The 24,068-nt window shown below is 49.3% G+C and overlaps 1 protein-coding gene across 3 annotated transcripts in view; it reads right to left on the bottom strand.

Annotated features, from left to right (window-relative positions):
* Nucleotides 1–23,690, bottom strand: part of PIK3R5 (phosphoinositide-3-kinase regulatory subunit 5) — a 72,040-nt gene extending 48,350 nt beyond the window's left edge. The window contains exon 1 of one of the 3 annotated variants that reach the window (XM_070563416.1): nucleotides 23,229–23,690. The gene's annotated coding sequence lies outside the window, so the exon portion shown is untranslated. The remainder of the gene's footprint in view (nucleotides 1–23,228) is intronic. The other 2 variants (XM_070563418.1, XM_070563417.1) reach the window with 2 other exon arrangements.
* Nucleotides 23,691–24,068: the final 378 nt, after the last annotated feature.

Raw genomic sequence — 24,068 nt, forward strand, 5'->3', positions numbered from 1 at the left:
CAGCTTGCCTCACAGACCAGCTTCCTCCTGTATTTCCTCTGCCAGAGGCCAACGGAAGAGATTCAGGTCAGAAACCAAGCTTTCCAGGAGCTGTTCCTAAGGCCACAGAGTACAAATGCAGGACAATTTACGGCGCTATGAATTTCTTTCCTTCTGTACATTAGTCCCTCCCTTCACTCTGTCCCCACGCTAAGAAGGCAACCACTTTGGGGAAGGTTTGCGGCAGAGAAGAGAAAAACTGTGACCTCCTGGACAGCTCCTGGCAGGATGGGCGGGGCTCAGACCTGGATTTCAGTTGATGTAAGATCAAAGAAATGGCTATTTCTTTTTTTTTCTTTATATAAACTTGAATTCTTGGAGCAGTTTTAGATTTACAGAAAAACTGAACAGAAAGTACAGGGTTCCCATGTACTCCCTCTGCCCCCCACCTGCTTCCCGCCCACGGTTTCCCCTATTATTAATATCTTCCATTACTGTGGCGCATTCGTTACAATTGATGAACCAATATTGATACAAAAGTATTAACTAAAGTCCACAGTTTACATTAGGGTTGACTCTTTGTGTTGTACAGTTCTATGGGGTTTGCCAAATACAAAATGTCACGTCTTCACCACTACAATATCATGCAGAATAGTTTCACGGCCCTAAAAATCCCCTATGTTTTCTGTATTCGTCTCTTCCCCTCTCTCTAACCCCTGGCAACCACTGATCCTCTTACCGTCTCTACAGTTTTGCCTTTTCCAGAATGTCATATAGGTGGCATTATACATTATGTAACTTTTCGGACCGGATTCTTTCACTCAGTAATATGCTTTTAAGGTTCCTCCATGTCTTTCCATGGCTTCATAGCTCATTTATTTTTATTGCTTAATAATATTTCGTTGTCTGGCTGTACCATGCTTTGTTTATCCATTTACCTACTGAAGGACATTTTGGTTGCTTCCAAGTTTTGGCAACCAAGAATAAAGCTGCTATGAACATTCATGTGCAAGTTTTTGAGTGGACGTAAGTTTTCAACTCATTTGGGCAAATCCCAAAGAGTGTGATTGCTGAATCATATGGTAAGACTTCTTAGCTTTCTAAGAAACTGCCAAACTGTCTTCCAAAGTGGCTGTCCCACTTTGCATTCCTACCACCAGTGAAGCAGAGTTCCTGTCGCTCCACATCCTTGCCGGCATTTGACGTTGTCAGTCTTTGGGATTTCAGTCATTCTAATAGGTGTGGTATCTCATTGTTTTAACTTCCAATTCCCTAAAGATATATGATATTGAGCATCTTTTTATAGTTCTTCTTTGGTGAGGTGTCTGTTCAGATCTTTTGCCTAATTTTTAATTGGGTTGTTTATTTTCTTATTGTTGAGTTTTAAGAATTCTTTGTATGCTTTGGATACAAGTCCTTTATCAGATACATGTTTTGCAAAATCTTTCTTTTAGTGTTTCTTTCTTGTCTTTTCATTCTACTAGCCTCAAAGAATGAGTTAGAAAGTGATCCCTCTGCTTCTATTTTCTGTAGCATGTTATAGAGAATTGGTAGCACTTGCTCCTTAAACGTTTTTTAAAATACACCAGCAAGACCATCTGGGCCTGGTGCTTTCTGTTTCGGAAGGTTATCAGTTAGTGATTACATTTCTTTAATACAAGATACAGATCTATTCAGATGATCTCTCCTTGTGTGAGTTTTGGTGTCTTTCAAGAAATTGGTCCATTTCATCTAAGTTATCAAATTTTGGGGTACTGAGTTGTTCATAATATTCCTTTATCTTTTTAATGTCCATAAAATTGGTAGTGATTTTTAAAAAATTTAATAGAATTCTCATAACAAAAAATTCATTTCAAAGTGCACACTTTAGTAGTTTTCAGTGTATTCACTATTTTGTACAATCATCACCACAATCTAAATCCAGAACATTTCCATCACCCCAAAAAGAAACTTCATACCCTTTTAGCAGTGGCTCCCACTCTCCCTTCCCCTACCATCTGGTAACCACTAATCTGTTCTCTGTTTCTATGAATGTCGTTATTCTGGATATTTCATATAAATGGAATCATACAATATGTGGTCTTTTGCATCTCGATTGTTTTTTAATTAGCAGGTTTTCTAGGTTCATCCATGTTGTAGCGTATAATAGTACTTATTCTTTTTTACGATTGAGTAGTATTCCATGGTATGGGCATACCATGGTTATTCTTAAATACCCCAATTTACAGACCAAGATTCATAGTGGAATCATGGGGGCTACCTGCTCCCAGCCCAGAGCAAAAGAAAATGATGAGAGACATCATTCAGGTATGGTCCACGTTTTCCCTTCGGCATGAGGGACAATAACAAATGAGCCTTGCCTGGAGTTTCCTCTGTAATAAAAAAGATTCCTGCTTGAGTCTTGTGGGCTTGAATACACTGCTGTAGCCCCCGGTGACTCCCCATGATGGAGTTCCTGCTGCCTGCCGGGCACCAGACCAGGCAGGCACTTGCACGAGGAACAATGATTCAAGGCGGACTTTCTTTTACCTCCATTTATACAGAAGGAAACTAGGGCTCTGAGAGATAAACTCACTTTCCCAGGGTCTGTAGCAAGAATGCCGACTCAGGTCTGCCTCACACCAGAGCCCTCCTTAGCTGCCAGGTAACACCTGGAATTCCTTGCCAAACTCTTCCAGTGGCAAGAATTCCTACCCTTTTCTATGCCCTAGACTCACTTGGCAATCTGGAGAAGTCTACAGACCTCTCTTCAGAATAATGTGTGAAATGCAGGAAATAAAATACATGGGACTGCAAAGAAAATGGATTACACCGAAACACAATTATCAATTTTTTTAAATAATCAGACTTGTGAAATGGTAGTATGGGTTCTTCTCATTAACACATTAAATAGCAAAATCTAGCAGTGGGTCTAACCACAATTATCACTTTGAAGTAGTAAAAAGCATAAACGACCTTTGAGGTACGAGCAGCAACTGCAAAGTAACATGAAAACATCTGGATTTCTACCGGTGACCAGCTCGCAGGTGCTACTAACGTGACTGGGTTTGTTGCCGACACTCATAATGGAAGGAGACGCTAAACTGCAGTTAGAGCGAAAACTAAGATGTCACGTGTTCCCCATCCAAGTTCACGGACCCCTGGGTGAGTGTCTCTGCTCTCCGGAGGCTGCGTGACCCAGAGGAATGAGAATGTGGGCTGGGGAGGGGGGAGGCCCGCCCCGTCCCAGGGCCTGTTGTTGCCTCTGGATGTTCACCCTAGTCAGCCTCCTGGTGTGAGGAGGGGTCCCCTTCTCGCCCACTCTCCTTGTCTTGTTCAGAATTCCTCCAACCTGCTTCTTTTCTGGGAAGCTCCCTATATCGTATTTCAGTTTCTCATGCTGGTCCTCCTTCTTAGTCTTACACATCCTATCTCTCTTGGGACAGTTTAATGCCTTTTTAAAACAACACCCTCTGAGAGGCTTGGGGAGTTTCTAATCTCTCATATCAGACTTCTTGTATGACTTCAGAAGGGCAGCCCCTAAGCGCGGTTCCCCTGGGAGAGGGGGAGGCCCCAGCTGAAGGTGTGGTGCAGAGGCGCTGAATGAAACCCAGGGCAGAGCCCGCAAAGGGGGGCCATGGGGGCAGAGCAGCTCCCTGTGCAGAGAGCCACCAGCCTTCTTGCCTCGTGGGGGCCTGCTTGGGGAGCGGAGGACAATGCTTAAGCCACATAACCTCTCTGGACCTGAGTTTCTTCAACGGTAAAAAGGGAGATGGACCTTTCCATAGTGGCAAATGTGGGGTGGAGAACGGACAGCAGAAAGGCTTGAGTACACCCCTAAACCTACCATCAGACATGCCCAGAGTCCACCCTTGACAAGATGAGACCCAGGGACACCAGGAAGCAGCACACTTTCTGGCACTCACTAGAGGCCTCATGCACAAAATGACCACAATAAACAAAATGACCACAGCTCCTGCGCCTGCCCTCCTCCTGCATTTCTGAGACACAGCCAGGGAGGGGATGGCCTGGGGCGGGGCCAGAGCATGGATCTAGACCTCCTCACCCCCTTCCCGCTCCTCCTCTTTAATCAAGGCATCCAGTCTGGGGACCTTGGAGAGCCCCGTTCTCCTGGCCTCAGCGTCTCCATGGATAAAGTGACTTCTGAGGGCCCCTCCAGCTCCAGCCTGACCCGGACGGATGAGGGATTTCCCTTCCCAGCCACAATCGCCCCCGTTTGTCAGCAACAGGACAGCTGCCCCAGCTGCAGCAGGTCCCGGTGCACAGAGACCACTCTGCTTCCTGTCTAACCACCGTGATCAAGGTGGGGGAACACGCTGGAGGGGGCGGAGAGGGACAGGTGCGGGGAAGCACATGCCCGAAGTTAATGCATCACCAAGACACCACACCTGTTGCCATGGTTCCCTAGATCTGTCCCCCTCCCTGAAGCAGTGACTGGGGGTCGGAGAGAAGGCGGCAGAAGGCAAGAGGGAGAGAGGAGAGAGGATGCATGGGAAGGAGAGGAATGATAAGACGCAGGCTTGAAGGGCAGATTGAGCAGAAATACCCTTAAAATGTCCTGAGAGGGAGACAGATGAAAGGAGCTCAAAAACAAAAACAAAGAAGCCAAAATGTACACCAACAGCCCCAAGGTTTCCTGTTTTTCTAACAAATCACCAATGATTTCCAAGAAAAGCAAGCTGTGCTGCGCTCGGCCCTGGGCACAGCCGCAGAATTTGCACATCTGGCCTGTGCTTCGAGAGTGCGCCCAGCAGTCCCCGGGCACAGGATGTGGCAGAGCCACCCGCCCGAAAGGCCTGCAGCTTGAGGATGCTCAGAGCGCTGGCCAGGAGCTCTCCAGGGAGCCACCCCAGCCTGCCCGCACCATCAACACGCTCGGGGAGAGCGGGAAGAGCTCCCAGAGCTTGGAGGACGCTTTCGGAGGGTTTATGTGGATGGGCTTCCTCATGCCTGTCTGAATTCTCTGAGAATGTCCAGTCAGGAGGGTGTGGGGGCTCCAGGGAGGCCCACTGGGGCCAGGGTTCCCAAAAGACTGGCAGCAGACAGCTAAAGGAGCGTGAGGGACCCTGCGACTCCTCACAAGTGAGACCTGGCTGCCATCCCTCTCCCACGGTCTCGCCTTCACTCCTTCTTGCTGCAGAGGGTCTCACAGGGTTCTGAGCTCTTTCAAAAGCCCCTGGATGGATGGGCAGACCCCACAGCTGGGGCCGAAGATCAGTCTCCTCAGCCAGGGATCTGCACCCCTTCTCACCTTGGCTACCTGCTCCTCTCACAGCCTCCCCAGGAACCACACCCCGCCCCTGCTGGCTTGACTCTCTCCAGGAATGCACAGCTGCCCCCTGGAGAGCCCCTCTCTGCCCCCCACCCCATGTCCTCTTCCCTCTTCCACCCATAACCAGAGCATCCTCCTCAGCCTTCCTCTCCCTACTCCTGCTGCCTCACCCACGTCCTGATGCCCCAGGTCCTGAGAAAAGATGCTACGTTGCCTGCTGGCCCATCCAGGCTGGGGAACCAGGGGTTCGTCTGCACAGAACACTGAGCAAGCTCACCTCACCCATTCAGGCTGGGTGCTGTTCAGACGCAAGTTCTGGGCGCAGCACGGATCTTGCTGGCAGAGGCCCTGCTGAGTCCTACCAGCGCCCCCATGGGTGCATGGCAGCAGTGCTGGGAGGCAGGCTGTGGGCGGAAGTTGTGGATGGAAGGAAGGGAGACAGAAGTGGCCCAGCTGTGATCTGCCTTCAGCCTTATTACTATTTGGCTGCTACCCTAGCTGGGCAGACCCGATCCTCAGGTCAGCATCACACACACTTACATATTTTGCTGAATCACATGAATGTAAGTTGCAGGTTGCGGACATCATAACTCCTTCCTAAATATTAGATTGAACCATATTAAACACAAGCAGATATCAGCAAGTTCACACGGTTCAATCTAATACTTTAGCATGCATCCCTTAAGAACAAGGAGGATATGTTATCACACCGGGCAAATGAATAATAATTACGCAATGTCATCCGCTACGTCCCAGGGGACACACTCCCGCAGAGCACCTGCTCTGTGCCCAACTCCCCACCACCTCCATGCCTTGGGGACCTCATCCATACAGGGGACAAGCAATGGGAGGAGGAGGCTACTGGTCCCAGCAGCCACTTACACTGGAAGTTTATGCTGGACAGGGTGCAAAGCAGACATCTGAAAAGCCACCACAGCCCAGTGACAACACACATGGGAAGTCCTCCCCAGGGAAATGAAGGTACATTATGAGACTGTATTTTGCAAAGATGCTCACAACATCTCTCACTGCACGGCCTCTTCTACAATGCAGCCTTGCCACTTCGCATCGAGAGGTGGAATCGAATTCCACTCCCCTTAAACCTGGGTGGGCTTGTGGCTGCTTCAACCAAAGATGACAGTCGAAGAAACGCTGTGTGGTTTCCCAAGCGAGGTCGTTAAGGTGGTGCAGCTACTGCCTCATTTGCTAGATGACGCACACTTGCAGCTCTGAGTCGTCACATAAGAAATCTGACTATCCATCTGCAGGGTGCCATGATGTGAGGAAGCCCAAGCCACGTGGAGAGGCCACTTGTCAGCACTGTGACTTACAGTTCCAGTCCCCAGCTGTTCAAGTCTTCCCAGCTGAGGCCCCCAGACATCGTCAAACACAGACAAGGCATCCCACTGTGCCCTGCCCGAATTCCCAGCCCACAGGACCCCGGAGCACACTAAAATGGTTGTGGTCTCCCACTACATTTTGGGGTAGTTTGTTACACAGCAATAGTATCTGGAACATACATATCTGGTGTAGGCCCCACACCCTGACAGAGACCAGGCCACGTGGCCAAAAGTCACTGGACCATGTGTCCAGAAGAGCCCAGATGGAATAGCTAGAAAGAAGGCTTCTCAGAGATGGGTGTCATCCACCAGGCAGCTAAGACAATCACAGCAATTCAGAGGTGAAAGGGCCCTTAGAGGTTGTCCAACCTAAATTCATTTACACAAAAACTTTTCTTATCAAGTGAATATGACAAGATATTTTGCTGGATGCTGTGGGAGATACTAAAATGACTAATACACTGCCCTCCATTTCAGATACTGAGCTTTGCTGATGCCAGCATGGAATTTGCCACAGTCTGAGGACTGGAATGACCATAGCAACACACTAGGCACACTCCTGCCTCAGGGCCTTTGCACTGGCTAGTCCCTCTGTTTGGAGTGCTCTTCTCCCAGATGTCTGCGTGGCTCACTTTCTCACCTCTTTCCAGTCTTTATGTAATGTTCTCAACGAGGACTTCTAGCAAACCTCACCTCTGGCATATGCTGCTGTATTTTCCCACCTCTCTTATTACCAACTGACACCCTATACATGTTACTTATTATTTATCATGCTTATTGTCTGTCTTTCTCCTCCAGCTCATTAGAATATAAGCTCCATGAGGGCTTAGAAGAGTGCCTGGCACGTTTTTGCTGGATGAACAAATGAATAAAGAATGAGTAAGTGAACGATAAAGAGAGTTGGAGGAAGAGAGAAGAGAGGAGCACATGGGATCACACACACCTAGCTGGACTGAGATGGACGCTGCTTTTCTCCTATGGATCATAAAACTAACCCACACCATGGCCTGGGGATGGCAGCGCACTTTGCCTGGATAGCAGCTGGAAGTCTCCTCAGGTTAAACCTGCCATCTGATAGACCCTTGCTCCTCTCAGCATCCCATCGCTTGGAAGGTCGAGCAAGCAATGAGTAAAACTACCACTCTACCTGGTGTCTTTGATTCTGACTATGAATAATGAAAGGTTTGTAAAATAGGGGTGAGAGGAAAACAGGGACAAAATGCCCACATCACCTCAAAATTTGGACTAAGCATGGAAGAAAATGTTAGACGTAGTCAGACACACATCTTAGACTTCAAGAAAGCAGACTTCTACAAGGATGGCTTCACAGAGAAAGAAGACTCTGAAAATTAAGTTCTGGAGGCAAGTCATGGAGACTCATCAAAGAGAAAAGAGGGGGAATGTAAAGGGGCCAGCGGCATGCCCTGGGGCATACGCAAAAGATGGAAGTGAGGTGCCCAGCTAAGAGTGAACACAAAAGAGCAAGAATGAGCATGGATGTGACAAGCACAGCTTGAGAGGCAGCCCTGATGGCCTAGTGGTTAAAGTTCAGCACACTCTGCTTCGGCAGCCTGGGTTCAGTTCCCGGGCGTGGAACCACACCAGTCATCTGTCAGTAGCCATGCTGTGGCAGTGCCTCACATAGAAAAACTAGAAGGACTTACAACTAGAATATACAACTATGTCCTGGAGTTTGGGGAGGAAAAAAAACAACACCCATTAACAAAAAAACAGACAGCTTGAGAAAAACATTGAAGACATCAAGAAGCGCCCATAAAATTATTTTCAGAGCCTAAACCTGGAAAGATTAAGCTAGCCACTCTGGACAGCCAGGGCAACAGTTACCAATGCCCAAGACAAGCAGAACTGCTAGGTAGCTATTTCTGCCATCTTTTTTCTCAAGGAAAATGATTATCCTGCTGGAAAGGACAGATCAAAGATGGTTTATTTAGTCAACAGCAAATGTGTATTGAGCATCTATTATTTGAGGGACTTACTAGGCACTGGGGGTCCAGAAATCTCAAGAAGCTCATGGTCAGAGGGGAAGACAGGCTCCTGAGAGGTCACCATACAATGTGGTAGGACCAACAATAAAAAATATGAAAAAGATAGACAACTCGACAGAAAAATGGGCAAAGACTTGAACAGACCCTTCACAAAAGAGGATCTCCAAATGGCCAATAAACATGAAAAGGGGCTCAATTTCATTGGTCATACCGGAAATGCAAATTCAAACCACAATGCAACACCACTGACACACACCAGAATGGCCAAAATGAAAAAGGTGGAACACACTGTTTGTGAGGATGTGAAGAACCTTGAACCCTCCCCACTGCAGGTGGGAGTTTAAACTGGTGCAACCGCTGTCCGAATGGAAAACCGTTCAGCCATACCCACTACAGTGCAACCTGTGCATGCCCCATGACACAGCAATTCCACTCCCAGGTATACACTCAAAGGACACATCGCCAGAAAGTTCAGAGCAGCACCATTCAAAATTACCTTCGAACTAGACACTACCCAGTGGGCGAGGCATCCCAGTGGAGGTTAACATGGGACAGGTGCAACAGGAACTTGGAGGAGGGAGAAGGCCAATTAGCAAAGCTTCTCCAAGAGGGTAACACCCAAGACAGCTCTTCAGGAAGGAGAAGCTGCTCCGAGATGCAGACATGGTGGTGGGAAAATGGACAAAGGCAAGAGGTGTGAAACAGCATGGTTCCTTTAGGGAATGGCCAGGCGTTCAGCCTTACTGGAAGATAAAGGATGACGCGAGGTACGCTGGGAGGTGAAGCTGCACGGGCTGGGGTGGCAGTCTGTGAATGGCCTTATATGCCAAGCTAAGTGCTTGAGGGTTTACTCAAGGGCCATGTGGAGCCATCGCCAGATTTTCAGCTGGTGAATGACAGATCAGCCTTTTTAGATCACACCAGCAAGGTGAGGAGGACAAGACTTGGGGAGAAGGGTCTGACACAGAGAGCCCTGAAGTCAAATAGGGAGTTCGTTGCTTCAAACGAGTTGAGGACTGCAGATGAGGATAAATACAAGTCAGAGTCATAAAGAAACCTGAGGTTGTGAAAGGAACTGCTACTGATAATCTTTAAAGAATTGAAAAAAATGAAAGATGTACGAGAGAAAGACGGAGAGTGAGACAGTGACAGGCACTAGAAAAGGCTGTCTCAATTTTGGAGAACATAAAAAAAGTAGAATGTGGGAAACTACAGTCTCTCATCTTGCCAGCTCCCTAGCAATGTCCTTTACGTGTCATTAAGAGCAGCTTGTGAACACTCAGGAAAGGATCCAGGGACCACCAGGGGCTAGTGGATTCACTGACTAAACAGGTAATACAAGAAAATGCACAAAAATAGCATATCTGAATTTTAGCAAGTCCTGCTATAGTCTCATGACGATGTAGAAAACACAAGCTGAATGATAACAGAGATAGATGGATTCACCACTGGCTTCATAACCTCACCCAAAGGGTTTTGAGCATCTTCATCTGTCGGGACATCTCTCCCAAAATGCCAGAGAATGCTGCTTTTGGTTCTTTAGAGCATGCCCTTCTTAAAATTGTGGTCAATATAAATAACATAAAATTTGCCATTTTAACCATTTTTAAATAGACAGCTCAGTGCACTAAGTACATTCACATCGTTGTGCAACCATCACCACCATCATCTCCAGAACTTTTTCGAAACTTACCCATTAAACACTAACTCCCCATTCCCTCTTCCCTCAGCCCCTGGTAACCTCCATTCTACTTCCTGTCTCTATGAACTGGACCACTCTAGGGACCTCACATAAATGGAATCATACACTATTTGTCCTTTTGTGACTGACTTATTCCACTTAGTATAATGTCCTCAAGGTGTATCCATATTGCAGCATATGTCAGAATGTCATTCCTTTTAAAGGCTAAATAATGTTCCATTGTATGTATATACCACATTTTGTTTACCCATTCATCTGTAGCTGGACATTTGGGTTGATGCCACCCTTTTGTATAGCATATCATTTTTTATTAATGATTTTCAATAGGGCTTAGAAGGCATGCTTACTGAACAACAGAAGGGATAAAGAACACTTACATGACAGTGAAGATTCAGAAAGATCTCAAACTACTACAGTTCAAATGTGAATGAGACATAATTGTCCTTCCATATCCACTCTCCTTTCTCCTATAGGAATACAATTTTTTAAAATTTTAGATTACATTCCCCAAATTCTCTTGCAGCTAAGTGTGGCCATATGACTACAATCTGGCCAATGGAATATAAGTAAACGTTGATGAGCGCAATTTCCAAATCATGTTTTTAAAAGGAAGAGGCATGCCTTCTTCTTCCCTTTTCCTGCTCTTACCAGCTGGAATGCAGATGTGATGGCAATCGCTCGAGTAGCCATCACGCACCATGAAATGAAAGCTACATGTTGAGGAGGGCAGAGCAACAAGACAGAAGGAATGTAGGTTCCCAACCTAGGAAGCTGTCGTACAGTCTGGATCACTTGTGTTCACACTCTTACATGAGAGAGAAACAAACCTCTATCTTGTTTAAGCCACTACCATTTTGGGTTTCTCTGACACAATAGAAAAACCAATATACTAACTAACATTTCAGTCAACACTGAGTTATCTAAGAAGCAAAATTATGTTTTTGTTTGTCCATTATGATGTTATTTAGATATAGCTTGTGGGATTTTCCCCAAATTTGTGGAATATGTTTTATGGTCTGACTTTAAATAGACATCACATGGTGTACCCAAAATTCCCTTGTAAGGGACACGTCATAAAAGCTGAAGTCACCCTCCAGAGAAGTGGCAGACATTTGCTCTATGGCGTGCCCACCTCTGCGTGTCCCTCTGTGGGAGAGCAGCAGCAGGGACTGAGTTATTAAAGCTCAGACATTCTTTGGAGCAACTGGGTGGGCCGGCTAGTACTGAAGCAATGCAAGTTGAGAGAGTACTGTTTTGGTAAATGAATTAGAGATAATCTTTTACTGGTTGATAAGAAGGGTACCATGAGGATAAAGTATGGGCATTACAAAACTTTTCCTCCTTAAACAAGATCCAATAGTTTAATGAAAAATTATGTCTCTAAGGCAAAACTAGGGCGACAATAAAAAGATCAGTGATTGCCAGGGGTGTGGGGAGAGGGAGAGACGAATAGGCAGAGCACAGAGGAATTTTAGGGCAGTGAAAATATTCTTTATAGGGGCTGGCCCAGTGGCACAGCGGTTAAGTTCGCACATTCTGCTTCCGCAGCCCGGAGTTCACCGGTTTGGGTCCTGGGTGCGGACCTAGCACCGCTTGTCAAGCCATGCTGTGGCAGGCGTCCCACATATAAAGCAGAGGACGATGGACACAGATGCTAGCTCAGGGCCAGTCTTCCTCAGCAAAAAAAAAGAGGAGGATTGGCGGCAGATGTTAGCTCAGAGCTAATCTTCCTCAGAAAAAAAAAAAAGAAAATATTTTGTATATTATAATGATAGATACATGTCATTATACATTTATTGAAACCCATAGACTGTACAACACCAAGAGTGAATCCTAAAGTAAACTATGACTTCAGGTGATTATGATATGTCAGCGTAGGTTCATCCTTGGGGAAAAAAAAAATGTGCCATTTTGGTGAGTGATGTTGAGAATGGGGGAAGCAATGCATGCGTGGGGTAGGGGGTATATGGGAAATCTCTGTGCTTTCCTCTCAATTTTGTTGTAAACCTAAAATTGCTCTTAAAAAATTGTCTTTATTAAAAGAAATAATAATGTTCTCACCTCCATCTACTGCGCAAGTCTTAGGAGTAACACAGCCAATGAGAAGTAATCTCCCATCTTCGAAAAAGCTGGATGGGTAGGTAGAGGAAGGGAAATGGGACTCTGTGAGGGGACTGAGCTCTGAACCCAAGATGGAAGAGAACCGTGGCCCCAACCCAATCTCTTCAACATTCCCTATGCAGGAGCCTTGATGGGAACCCAGTAGAGTTGAGCCATGGCCCAAGAAGGGGCATTCTCAGCCAGCTACATCCATCTCTGAAGAGAGTGTTGGATGGGGATAGCACCTTGCCTTGGGCGTGGGGTGGGAGAAGAAGGGGAGTAAGAAGTTGCTGGCACCTCCTTCTTTATCCATTGCACCCAATACATGGCCCAGTACTGTGGGCTTATGTCTATCAATTCTCACAAGTCCCCGCCATCCTGTTTTGCTAGCTGACTCAGGTACCTTCTAGAACAACCTCCTCTCCCAACGCCCAAATAGCTCACATGCCTTCCACCTGAGCTCCTTAGCCTCACTCATTCAGAAAGGAGTTTTCTTGATGCCACACTAAGGCTAGTCCATGCTCAACCCCACTTTTCACCTCCCTCCTCGACCCCACCCCTCAGGCCAATCTCTGCCTCTCTCAAGCAGAAGGTTTTATTATCAGTTTCTTTAAAGGGCAATGCCCTTATTTTTTAGTTCCTTTGTACTTTACAGCAAACCTCCCTACACAAAACAATGTTATTGCACGCAGACCCACAGGCTAACTTGTTGACGTCCCAGGAGGCTTTTGCATCTCTGCCCTGCAGCTGGGTGGCTCATGTTCTGTATCCTTTCTGTAATGGGTTCACAGAAAGAATTTACCACACAGAAAACAACCTCAGGTCATTAGCGTCATGTGATGATCCCATAACGGGGATCCCATGATCCCACTCTTTGATCACCCACTCACTAGAGAGGGAACATGGAGTATTCCTATCCCCGGGGCCAAGAGAGCCTGGGGCACTTTCCCAGACCTTTTCAGATGCTTGTATTGGAGCCCAGAGATAGCAAGGGGTCCTGCACGTAAGCTTGTGTTCTTGTGGGTGCCATGGCGGTCGTTCCAGGCTGGTGTGTGGGTGCCCCAGGGCTGCCACGGCCCTTTGAGGAGGCAGGGAGGCCAATCTCCGCCTCCTCGGCCCATTTCTCAGGTAGTCACGGGGAGGGGTGTCACTCTCCATCTTGGGTGAACTCTGATTCAGAATGGGAGGGCTCTCTGTCCTGGGGAGTCCTTTCCACTGCTCTCTCCTACGCTCAAAAAGTCCTTTTTTCCCTCCAAAACCTAACTCCCCTCCAAAAGAAAAAAAAAAGAACCTCATCCTTGCTCACCCTGAATTGGAGGGAGAGAAGGGAGCCTCTTTTGCTCTAAAGTGTTCCACATTAGACTAGCAGGGCCACATTCGTGAAAAACGCTTTGTAAGCTCTAACAGACAATATGCAAATTAATAACAATTATTAGTAATACTTTATTTTCTCCCAATTTAAGAACTTGAGTTCTACATCTCCCTTCATCTCCTCCAGGATCAGCATGGCCAGGCACCCCCCGGGATGTCTGAAGAATCCCCAGAAATCCTCCAAGCATTTCTTTGCCCCATTCCCCCTGTAAACACAGCTCCCGATTGCCCCACAGCCTGCTGGGTAGGCGGGACAGGAAGCCCCTCTGCCGTGTAAACACCATGTTGCAAACAGACACTTCCCCAGGCTCCTGTGAAGCAGGGCTCACCAGCCTGGAAGTGGCTTGTTTGCCGGTAGTTCCCCAGGGCTTCCCTGCTGTCAGACTTGCTGTCCCGGAGGGTGGGAAGAAGATTTTTAGGGAGCAGGGTCTCAGCATCTGGAGTCCGCAGGCCCGAAGCAGTTCAGAGGAGGACCCCTCCCTCATCCCATACTGGAGGGCAAAGACACAGGGTGTTGCCTCTTCAGATGCCCACAGAATCCAGTGAGGTGCCTAGAGGGAGCAGTCTCTGGGGGTTGGGGGAGGATGACTGAACCCCACAAAGATCTCAGATGGGGGTAGCCCAGCCTGCCAGATCATCAGCCATCCGAGGCTGAGGCCCAGGCCTCCTCTGTGCTGGCTGCTCAACCAGGCAATCATTCATTCAGCAAACACTGAGTGAGCACCACCGAACGCTGGCCCTGCTAGGCACCGGGGAGTCAACGCTAAACAAAATGATTGGGAAGTTTTCCTCATCAGAATGGGGATGGGAGAGGCAAGAACACACAGTTAGGTCTTGGGGGAACTGAGTCAGACAGTCTGGTTGGAGGAGAGGGTAAGGATTCATGGAGAAGACTCGAAGAGCGGGATTCAATCTTGAAACCTGAACACAAGACCAAGGACTCTGGACTTTCCCTATGAGCTGAGTTGGCATCAAAGGCTTCTGAGCATGGTGACGCAAGAGTTTTCGTAAGAAGAATCTCCTGGTGAAGCCAGGAAGAGATTGTGGCCCAGGAGGACCATGAGCAGGCGGATGGTGACGAAAGCTGAATTGGGTGGCAGAGAGAACAATGGGGAAATGAGAGAAGTAAGAACCCTGAGGAAAGGAAGTGCCATCAAAACTGGCTGGATAGTGGAGAACAGGAAGACGGAGGGAGGACCCAGAGATGACTCCAAGGTTTCAAAACTGGGAGTCTGGTTTCACCAGAGACAAAAATGGAGAAGTCCGTAGAGGAAGCCTGCTTTGTGGATGAACAGTTGGGCTCTGGACATGGGTTGAAGCTGAAACAGCGGAAATAACCAGTATGGACTTGGAGACAAGGGTTTGGGTGAGGGAGATCGGGGCAGGTACATCGGGGATGGCAAGAAGAGGGATCTGCAGAGGAATGGTAGGAGGTGTCCATGGAAAGAGAAAAAACTCCAGGTGAGAGCGTTGGGCATCAAATGCTACAGAAACTTCAAAGAGAGATGCAGGCTGCGAGGAGGCCATTAGAATTTGCCATTACAAAGCCACCAATGACCTCAGAGGAAGCCACCCAGGAGAGAAGCCTGGGTGGAGGGAGGCGTGGCGCCACTGTGGTCTGAAGAAGGATTTGTAGCCTCTAGGAGTCCTGCCATATGACCACGAGAGAAGGAGCAGGCCATCAGCCCATCAGAGCAGCTCCTACAGCTTCCTTGGTGGTCTAGTGGTTAGGATTTGGTGGCGCTCTCAGAACAACTCCTACAAGTCTACACTTGGAGACTGGACTCTGAAAACTCACAGGATGTCAGAAGAATAGAGTCCATTGAATGCAGGAGGGAACGGTCTCAGAGAGATGAGGAGGCAAGCAGGAGACAGCTCGAGCAGAGGTCAGTCTCCTATAGCCTGAACATCACACCACAGCCCCCTTGGTTCTCTTAAGCACAATAACAAGCCAAGGAAAGCTCTGAGCTTTTAGTTTTCTCAAAATGAAACTCCCAAGATATCAGTACAGAAGTGAATACAAAACACACAGGCCTATGAAACGTTGGCTTGAAAACCCCAAGAACAAGAGGCCTTGAATTCCCAACTCAACCTGGAGGTTAGGTAGGTTGATCCTGAGAGCTTATCTGGGACAGCCACAAAGGAGGGTGATTCTGAAGTGGGGCTCAATTGGTTTATTTCATCAGGTGTTGGATGGAGCCAAGAACAAGAGACCTCAGAAAAGCCCACGCTCCAGCATAAGATGTGGGCAAGGATCCTGGCGTCCAGTCACGGCTCCAGGGTCTCACCATGAACGGCTATAGTTTTCTAACCACCAAAGTGCTCCCACTCTAGGGGAACAGGCTGTGAAGAAGGGCTTCAGGATTTGTGAGAGAACTGCTCAGCTTTGAGATTTGTTTATTCGAGGCCAATGAACTTCTTAAATTTACATTATATTCTCAGAACAACCAATTTTTATACAACCAGTCAGACAAGGTCATTATGATTTGGAGAACTAGACTCTTAGAAATGGAGCAATCTCAGTTTCCATTCTCACGGCTATCACTTCTACATCTGACATGTATTTTCTCTGAATGTTTCCCCGGACAGGGCACTCCCTACCACAAGGCCACCCATTCCATTGCTGACTGCTCTGAATTTCCCCAAGATCTTCCTTGGAGCAAGCTGAAGTCTATTTCCTTACAATTTCCCTTCATTGGTCCCTTTTCCTTCCTGGAGAATAACCATCATGGAGCTGGTCTTCACCTTTCCAAAGGAGGCTGCCCTTCAAATATCTAAAAATAGATATTATTTCTCCTTTGTGTCCTCTTGCTAGAGAAAAACATCTCTACTGCTTTCCTCAGCGTGTATTATCGTCACCATCCTGGTTACCTTTCTCTAGGTGTAAAGTGGTTTATCAGCATCCCCACTAAATGCTGCACCTGGAGCTGAACGGCACTCCAGACGGATCTAAGCAGCTCAGTGTGGAAATGGGCCTGCCCAGAGCTGAAGGGCATAGAAAATGAGGATTCATGGGGACTGCCGGAGGCCAAGAATCAAAGATGACTCTCAGGTGTCAGCTTGGGAACACTGAGGTGACAGGTGTGTACCTGGAGGACTAAGGAAGAGAGAAAAGGAGAGGAAGCCTTGAAGTTTGAGAAACCAAGAATCTGGCAGCCCGGGAGCTAAGGACCAGAGCTGTTCTCCCAGCTTTCAAGGAACAGGTCATTCCTCTGCTCTGTAAGCTGTCCCAAGGTGCGAGAGAAGGTGAAATGCCTCCAAAATCATTTTGCAAAGCCAGCACATCAAAAACTGATAACAGCAGTACAGAAAAGGAAAATACAGGCTCACCTTACTCAGGAGCACAGATGCAAAAATCCTAAAGAGAATCACAACAAATCACACCTAAGTGTATTAAAAGAATAAAACGCCTTGACCAAACAGACTTTATTCCAGAAGCGCAGGGAGGGCTCAATATAAGGAAGTTAATGATATAACGTGTCACACAAATCTATCTCAAGGTGCAAAAATACAAGGATGTCCTAGTAGATGCTTAAAGAAGTATTTGACAAACTTTACTTCCATTCCTGCTTTTAAAAATCCTTGGAAATGAGGAATTGCAGACTTCCTTCACACATGGGTCTTGACTTCAAGGTGCTGGCTCTAAAGAACTGTGACCACATCAGAGAACAAAGCTCCAGGCTCATTCCCGTCCCTGGGGACTCAGGAGGCTGTGGGAACATCCGTGGCAAAACGCAGCAGTGGCTGCCTCTCTGCTTCCTAGGCTGTCTCTATTCATGCGAACAGCCACAAACACACATCTTCTCCGACTCTCATTGCCAGCCTTAACTCTAGTTCTCTAGTTGGGGGGCAGAGCAGAGGGCTTCTTGTCAGGACGCCACCAGCAAAAGTAATGCCCTTTAATCCTCTTGGAAATGGGTTGAATTCAAGACTTGATGAGAAATCCAGAAAGCGTATGCATGGCGGTGGCTCAGCCAGTGGCCAGGGCCTCAGCCCCCCGCGCACCACCTTGAGGTCTCACCAGTGAGTCACCAGCGGCCTCCTCTACAGTCTGCAGGCTTTCATTACTCACCTTCACCCCCAGCTTGCCTCTGACAACAGCTTACTCTCGCGCGGTGCAGTGCTGGGCGTTATCCAAAGACATCAGTGTAGAGAAGGTTCTGTTTTCCAGAACAGGGGTTATTAACCTGGGCTCCTTGGTGGACCGCAGAGGCCTGAGAAGACCCTGAAGGTTTACGCAAAACTTTGAAAGAGAGAAGGAGAGAAACTGTGTGCGTGCGTGCACGTGTGTGCTCACGTGTGCTTTTTACGGGGAGGGGGAGGAAAGGATCTATCATCTTATCAGTTTTCCAAAGAGGCCCATTCTCTAGAGAGAGCTCGAACTCTCCTTTGAGAGCTGTAGGTGTAGATGTGAGCTAGCGAACCAGAAAACGCACCGAGGAGGTGGGTCACCTCAGCCAGGCCACGTGGAAGTGGCTGTATGAAGACTGCCTGACTAGAGTCAAAACCACCAAGCCATTCAGGGACAAAGGCTCGGACCCCAAACCCAGAGGTACGTCTGCAGAGACTTCGTGGTTCTGGGAATACAACTTTGGATGAAGAAGAAGAATGTGGGGGCTGAACAAGCGACTTCTTAAATGATCCAGAAAATCAGGGTTTCTTAACCCTGCAAGAGGAGCAGCTCCCGAGAGGCACAGAAAGAAGGCCTAGCAAACAACGTGGTGGTTTTCTGTGGATGGGGGCTCCCTTTGCTGTTGGTGGCCCATGTGAAGGCACAAATACAGAGGACTCCCGCCAGGAGCCCGCAGAGGCAACAGCGAAACACGCTCTCTGGTGACAATCAGTGAAAAGGAAAAGGGAGGCACCCCGTAACAGTATTTGTGGCTTTAATGCCATTAAGCTGGACCTTGGACTGTGGGGGAGGGACAAGGGAGGAGATGAGGAGCAGGGCAGGATCCCTGGGTCTATGCCAGCCACTGGGAGAAGTGCTTGCCAGCAGTTGTCTCATCTAATTCTCACAGGAGAGGGGTCCCCAGACCCCACAGAGTTTTTGAAAGGGAGACCTGAGAGGATGCACCCAAAGAGCACTTAGCACACGCCTGTTAAATGTTAGATGTGGTGATTATCAGCATCACCATTTTCTTTTATTTCTTGTCTCAAGTCTCAACTAGAATATGACTTCTTTACGGCAGCCCTTCCTTAACTCCCAAACTCTACTGGGCTTTCTTTACTTAATCGCACAAATCCCCATAATTCTCACAATTGTAATTAAATGGTCTGAGTGTCTAGTGTCTTGGCTACCAGAACTATGATTTCCACAAGGGCCGGAACATTATCTGCCTCTCTCAGGATCCTCAGAGACCAGCACATGCCTGGCACACAGCAGGTGCTCCTTGCAGAAGTACTGAGCCAGTGCATGCAACATCGGAGGTTAGGAAGGGGCCGGAGAGAGCAGCCAGCGCCACACCTCCACCCTGATGGGGAAACTGACACCCAGAGAGGTGCATGGACTTACCCTAGGTCACATGACCAGGAGTGGAGGACTCGGGTGAAAACAAAGCCCCCTGACACCACGGCAGGCAGAAAAACCTAGAAGCCACCTTCAGCCCTCGCACCCCAGCCCTGCCCCCCACAAGGAAACCACACAGGCTCATTTGCCTAGGTCAACAACAGCAGCAAGAAGACTCGGGAGGACACGAAAATGAAAAGCACACCACTCCCTCCTGACCCCACCTTCCTGCGCCCCACACCGTCCTGCATTTGGGCAGCTTCTACTGTTCATGCGCACAACCTTCTTGTCTATGAGATCCTGGGGAGTGACATGGTGACAGCTCGACAGCCACGCTGAGCATCCGGTAACTCTGGTGAGCAAGCCACCAAGTCACTGGTCACACCCTAAGGGCCAGGGCAGTCAGTGCTCTGGTGGGAGGACACAGCAGCCATCGTAAGGACAGACAGAGGGGGTCAGCAGTGATGTGGAGTGAGGAGGAGAGTCGGGAAAGACTTCAAAGATGAGGAAGCTTGAGCAGGGCATCCAAGGATGAATTCACAGTCCATCAGGCAAGTAGAGAAAGTGAAGGGTAATGTGAGGGAGAAGGAATAGCATGTGCAAAGGCACAGAGGTTTGCCAGAGCTTCGGGAGATGGAGCACGTAGGGTGGACCCAGGCTGGGCCACAAGAGGCCTTGCTAGCCGCGAGAGGAGGCCTTCTCTGGAGGGCCATGGCAGCTTGGAAGGGTTTGCAGTTGAAAAGCAACTTGCTCAGATTTGTCGTCTTCCATCACCATGGCAGCAGGACAGAGGCTAGACTGGGAATGGAGGGAGTGGGAGGCTGGAGGCAGGAGTCTTGCACTGAGGCCAAACTCTAAAGTCCAAAGCCTAGTGTCCCAATTGGTAGACTCAGGAAGGACCCAATGTCTGCTCTGAGCCACCAAAGTCAACCACTTCTTCCCATTTATTGGCCCCCACCCTCCTACTGGATATACCTTGCTCCAGCTAAATCTCACTTATCCAGAAGTCATTTAACTGATAACCCCAACTATCCAGAACCTAGCTGCTAGCCTAGAAGCAAACACTAAAGACCTGTGGACAGCCCAACTCATACCCCAAAAGTCACGCCCTGCAGGGCATGCATTTCACACCCAAGGGCACATGCAGGCTGCCACTCAGGTCAAGAGCAGATGCCACAGTCAGTCCAGCTCTGGCACTTTCCAGCAGCGTGGGCTTGACCCTTAGTTTCTTTATGCATAAAATGGGGGCAATGGTTGTGGCTCCCTCGGAATGTGGCTGTGAAGATTAAAGGGCATGAAGTACTTAACCCAGTGCCCAACACCATGAAATTATAGCCAATGGGGAAAAGGGCACAAAGAAAGATGAAAGAAACAGGGCAGAAAATGTGTCCTGAGCAGACCCAAGGTACGAAAGAGAATGGCAGGTAGAACCATGTGATACTTTCAAGAAATTACTAAATCAGGCAAATGTACAATGTGCTACATTTATAAGGACAAGCAACACATTTTACAAAGATTTCCTTTAAAACTGGATACACTGAAAAGTTTGGGTGTTTTGAAGGTAGACCTACTGGAAAAATTAATGTACGCAAATTTGCTTATGGAAATGGCATAATTCTGTGTGTGCCTGTGTACACCTAAAGTATCTACCCAAATGTGTAAAACATACATCATGTTTAACAGCATCTAAGATGCCACCAACTCTAAGATGCACATTATTTTGTGTGCCAAGATTGCTGTCTATTATAATGGTAAGATGCGTCTTGATTTCAGAGTTGTTAAAATGTGAAACCGCACACCTTCAAGTTGGTGGAATATCCTAATATGCACTAGACATTTGCTATGAGAGTGTCTTATCTTCCCCTTGGGTGGAAGTCAGAGCAGTCTTTCCTTGGCCCCCCACTCCCCATCTATGCCAGAGGCTCAAAAATCAAACTTAACACCTCTCCCTTGACCTGCTAGTGATCTATCTTGCCCCTCCAGAAGCTTCCTCTTTTAAGAAGCTGATCCAGGCTTTCGGCCCACCCACAGCTGAGCCAAACAAGTCTTCGGGTTCGCAGGGATCCACCAGGGCCGCCTGCTCAGCCTCTTGGCATGAGCCTCTTCGAACGAAGGCCAAATTTGCACAGCTTGAGTGCTCAGCTGAACCCAAAGTGGGGCATCCAACTCTAGGTTGCCCAAGCCCAAAGGCTACCGGCTCTCCTCCTCTTGCACTTCTTGGCCAGCAGGCCCGTCATCAATGACTTACCTGGAACTGTGGAGAAGCCGCCAATAGCCAGCCTCCTCCACAGCCTCAGCTGTGGAGCCTCCTCATCATTAACCCTCCAGCAACCCCAAACACACTTTTTGCCCAGTACCACCTATTATTCTTGCAAGAAATGAAAAGGGGTGCACGGGAGGGAGGGAGGTCAGGCAGGGGAGGCAGAGGGGGCCAGCCTGCACTGCAGCTTGGGAAGAGAAGATAATTAGTCATCCCCAACCTAAGCTGGAGATAAGGGGGAGGGATTTCTTGAAACTTCAACGTGGCCCCACATACAAAGACCCCGAGCCTTTCTGCCCCACAGTCCTGGCGAGCTATGCTTCAAAAAGCAGGGGAGGGTGTCCTGAAGCAGGAAGAGACAGCTTGACCACTCGGAGCTGTCTTCTTTGTCTTCCATAGACTCACACCATCCTGGCCACGCTAAGGAGGCAGGTGAGCCCTTGATGCCCACCCACTCTCCCGTTCGGTAAACGCCCAGGGAGCAGCTCCCAGGTGGAGCCGCTCTTATCACGATTTTCTCATTTAATTTTCCCACAAGTCCATGAGGTTGCTTTTAGAGCCCATTTTACAGGTAGGGAAATAGGCTGGGAGAGGAGCAGTAAGATGCTCAAGGTCACACAGCTGGGCCCGGCTGGAACTCAGGTCTCTTTTCCACGTCACACCGGGTTCCCAAGCAATGGCTCCAGCATCATCACTTAAAGAGCTTATTCAAATTTTAGAAAAACACAGATTCCAGATCCCACTCCTGGAAAGCTGTGCTATAGGGCCAGGGCCTGGAGAATATGTGTTTTAACAAACTCTGGGAACCAAGGCCTTGCCAAGAAAGTGTGGATGGGAAGACACAGAGACAGGGAGGGAGGAAGGGAAGGACAATCCAAGAAGGGAACGTCGAGGCAGACCTGGCCTACTTTTAGCCCTCATTTTGCCTAAACCCACCCCTCCTCTCTGCTCGAGGCTTGTGAACTCACTTGATACCACATCCTGCTGCTTTCATCTCGCCTTCCTTTTCCCTCTGAACGATCTCCTTCCTCCTACTGACCTGAACTTCTTGCTTATTTACCCCAGGCCTGGGATGGGCCAGCCGGCACGCGCACGCGCAAACACAGGCACACACGCACACGCAGTCACGCAGGGACACCCGGGGTGTAAACACGGATCCTCTGACAAAGTCAAGTTTGTAGTTCTCTAGAAGAGCAGCCACCGTCTGGGGGCCCACGCTCGCTAGCAGGGGGTGGGCTGAGGCCCGATGGAGGGAGCCTTCGCCAGGCACTTCCACGACTCCCAGATCCCGACGGCAAAGGACTCCTGATGCCACGCTCACAGAGAGCTCCCAGGAAGAGGGACCTCGACCCCACGACACAGCGTGGCCTGTGAAGGAGGCAGGAGGCTTGCGGCCACACTCGGACTGCACAGAGGCGTCCAGCAATGGCTTCCTAGATAAGGATGGACAGTCCCTGGGACACGCCTTCTGTCTCCGGGATTATTGGGAACGCGAGTTTGCGGACCTCACGCCCGGGCAGTGGACCAGATCCACGGAGCCGGAAGACAGCAGGATCTGTCCAGCCTACGCGCTGCGGTCGCTGCCCTCAGAACCCACTGCTCCGCGACGGTCCCCAGCGGCCCCGGCTCTGCCTGGAGTCCCCACGCGCGCGCTCCGCGCCCTCCCGCCCCGGCGGCCCGGCCACACACCTGCAGTCCCCGCCGGGCGCCGAGCCCCTCTCCAGCGGCGACTCCCTTCACTTCGGGGTACGGTCGCGACCACCACGACCCGGCTGAGGCCGCACCACCAGGGCCAGCATCTGCCCGGGCTCCGCTCCAAGGGCGGGCTGGGGGCGGGGCGGGGGCGGGGTCTGGTCAAGGGCGGGGTCGGGAGGGGCTGGCCGCCCAGCCGGCCTCTCATGCCACCTGGTGGCCGGGCAGTGTCGGCGAGGTGCCAGCCCGGCCGGTGCATCCTCTGAGTCCCGCGTGAGCCCGCAGAGCTCTGAGAAGCAGCCCCCGGCTCTGAGACCGTCTGCCCTCGGAAGGAACAGGCCCTGGCGGGTGGGCGGCCACGGCACCGAGCACCAGCGACCCCCCAGGAGTCAGGTGCGGCCGTCCAGGGGGGCGGAAGCGCGGCTTTGTCCCCGCAGGAGCGGTGGGCGGAGCAGGAGAGAGCCTTGTGGTGGGGGCTTTGGGGAAGGAGGAGAAAGGGGAAGCTCGACGAGCTGCTTCCTTCTCTCGCTGAGACCCAGCGCCTCACTTCCTTCTCCTACTTCTATTTTCTTTGGGTGCTCTTAACCTTTAAAATGCCTGCACCCCTGCTGTGCAGACGGGCACCTTGACCCCCACCCTTCTGCAGAGACCTTCCTCGTCATACCAGCCAATCCAGACTTTCAGCGCTGCACCTCCAGCCTCTGGTCTGACTTTCTCACCTTCCTTGGCTGTCACTTCAGCCATTTCTCAGCCCCTGAAGCGGGGAGGGGTCGTCTCCGGAGCCAAGGCCCTCTGCTTGCCTCCTGCTTTCTCCTCACAGACGACGTGGCAGATGTT

This window comes from Equus przewalskii, chromosome 10 (assembly GCF_037783145.1).
Source record: "Equus przewalskii isolate Varuska chromosome 10, EquPr2, whole genome shotgun sequence".
Lineage (NCBI taxonomy): Eukaryota > Metazoa > Chordata > Mammalia > Perissodactyla > Equidae > Equus > Equus przewalskii.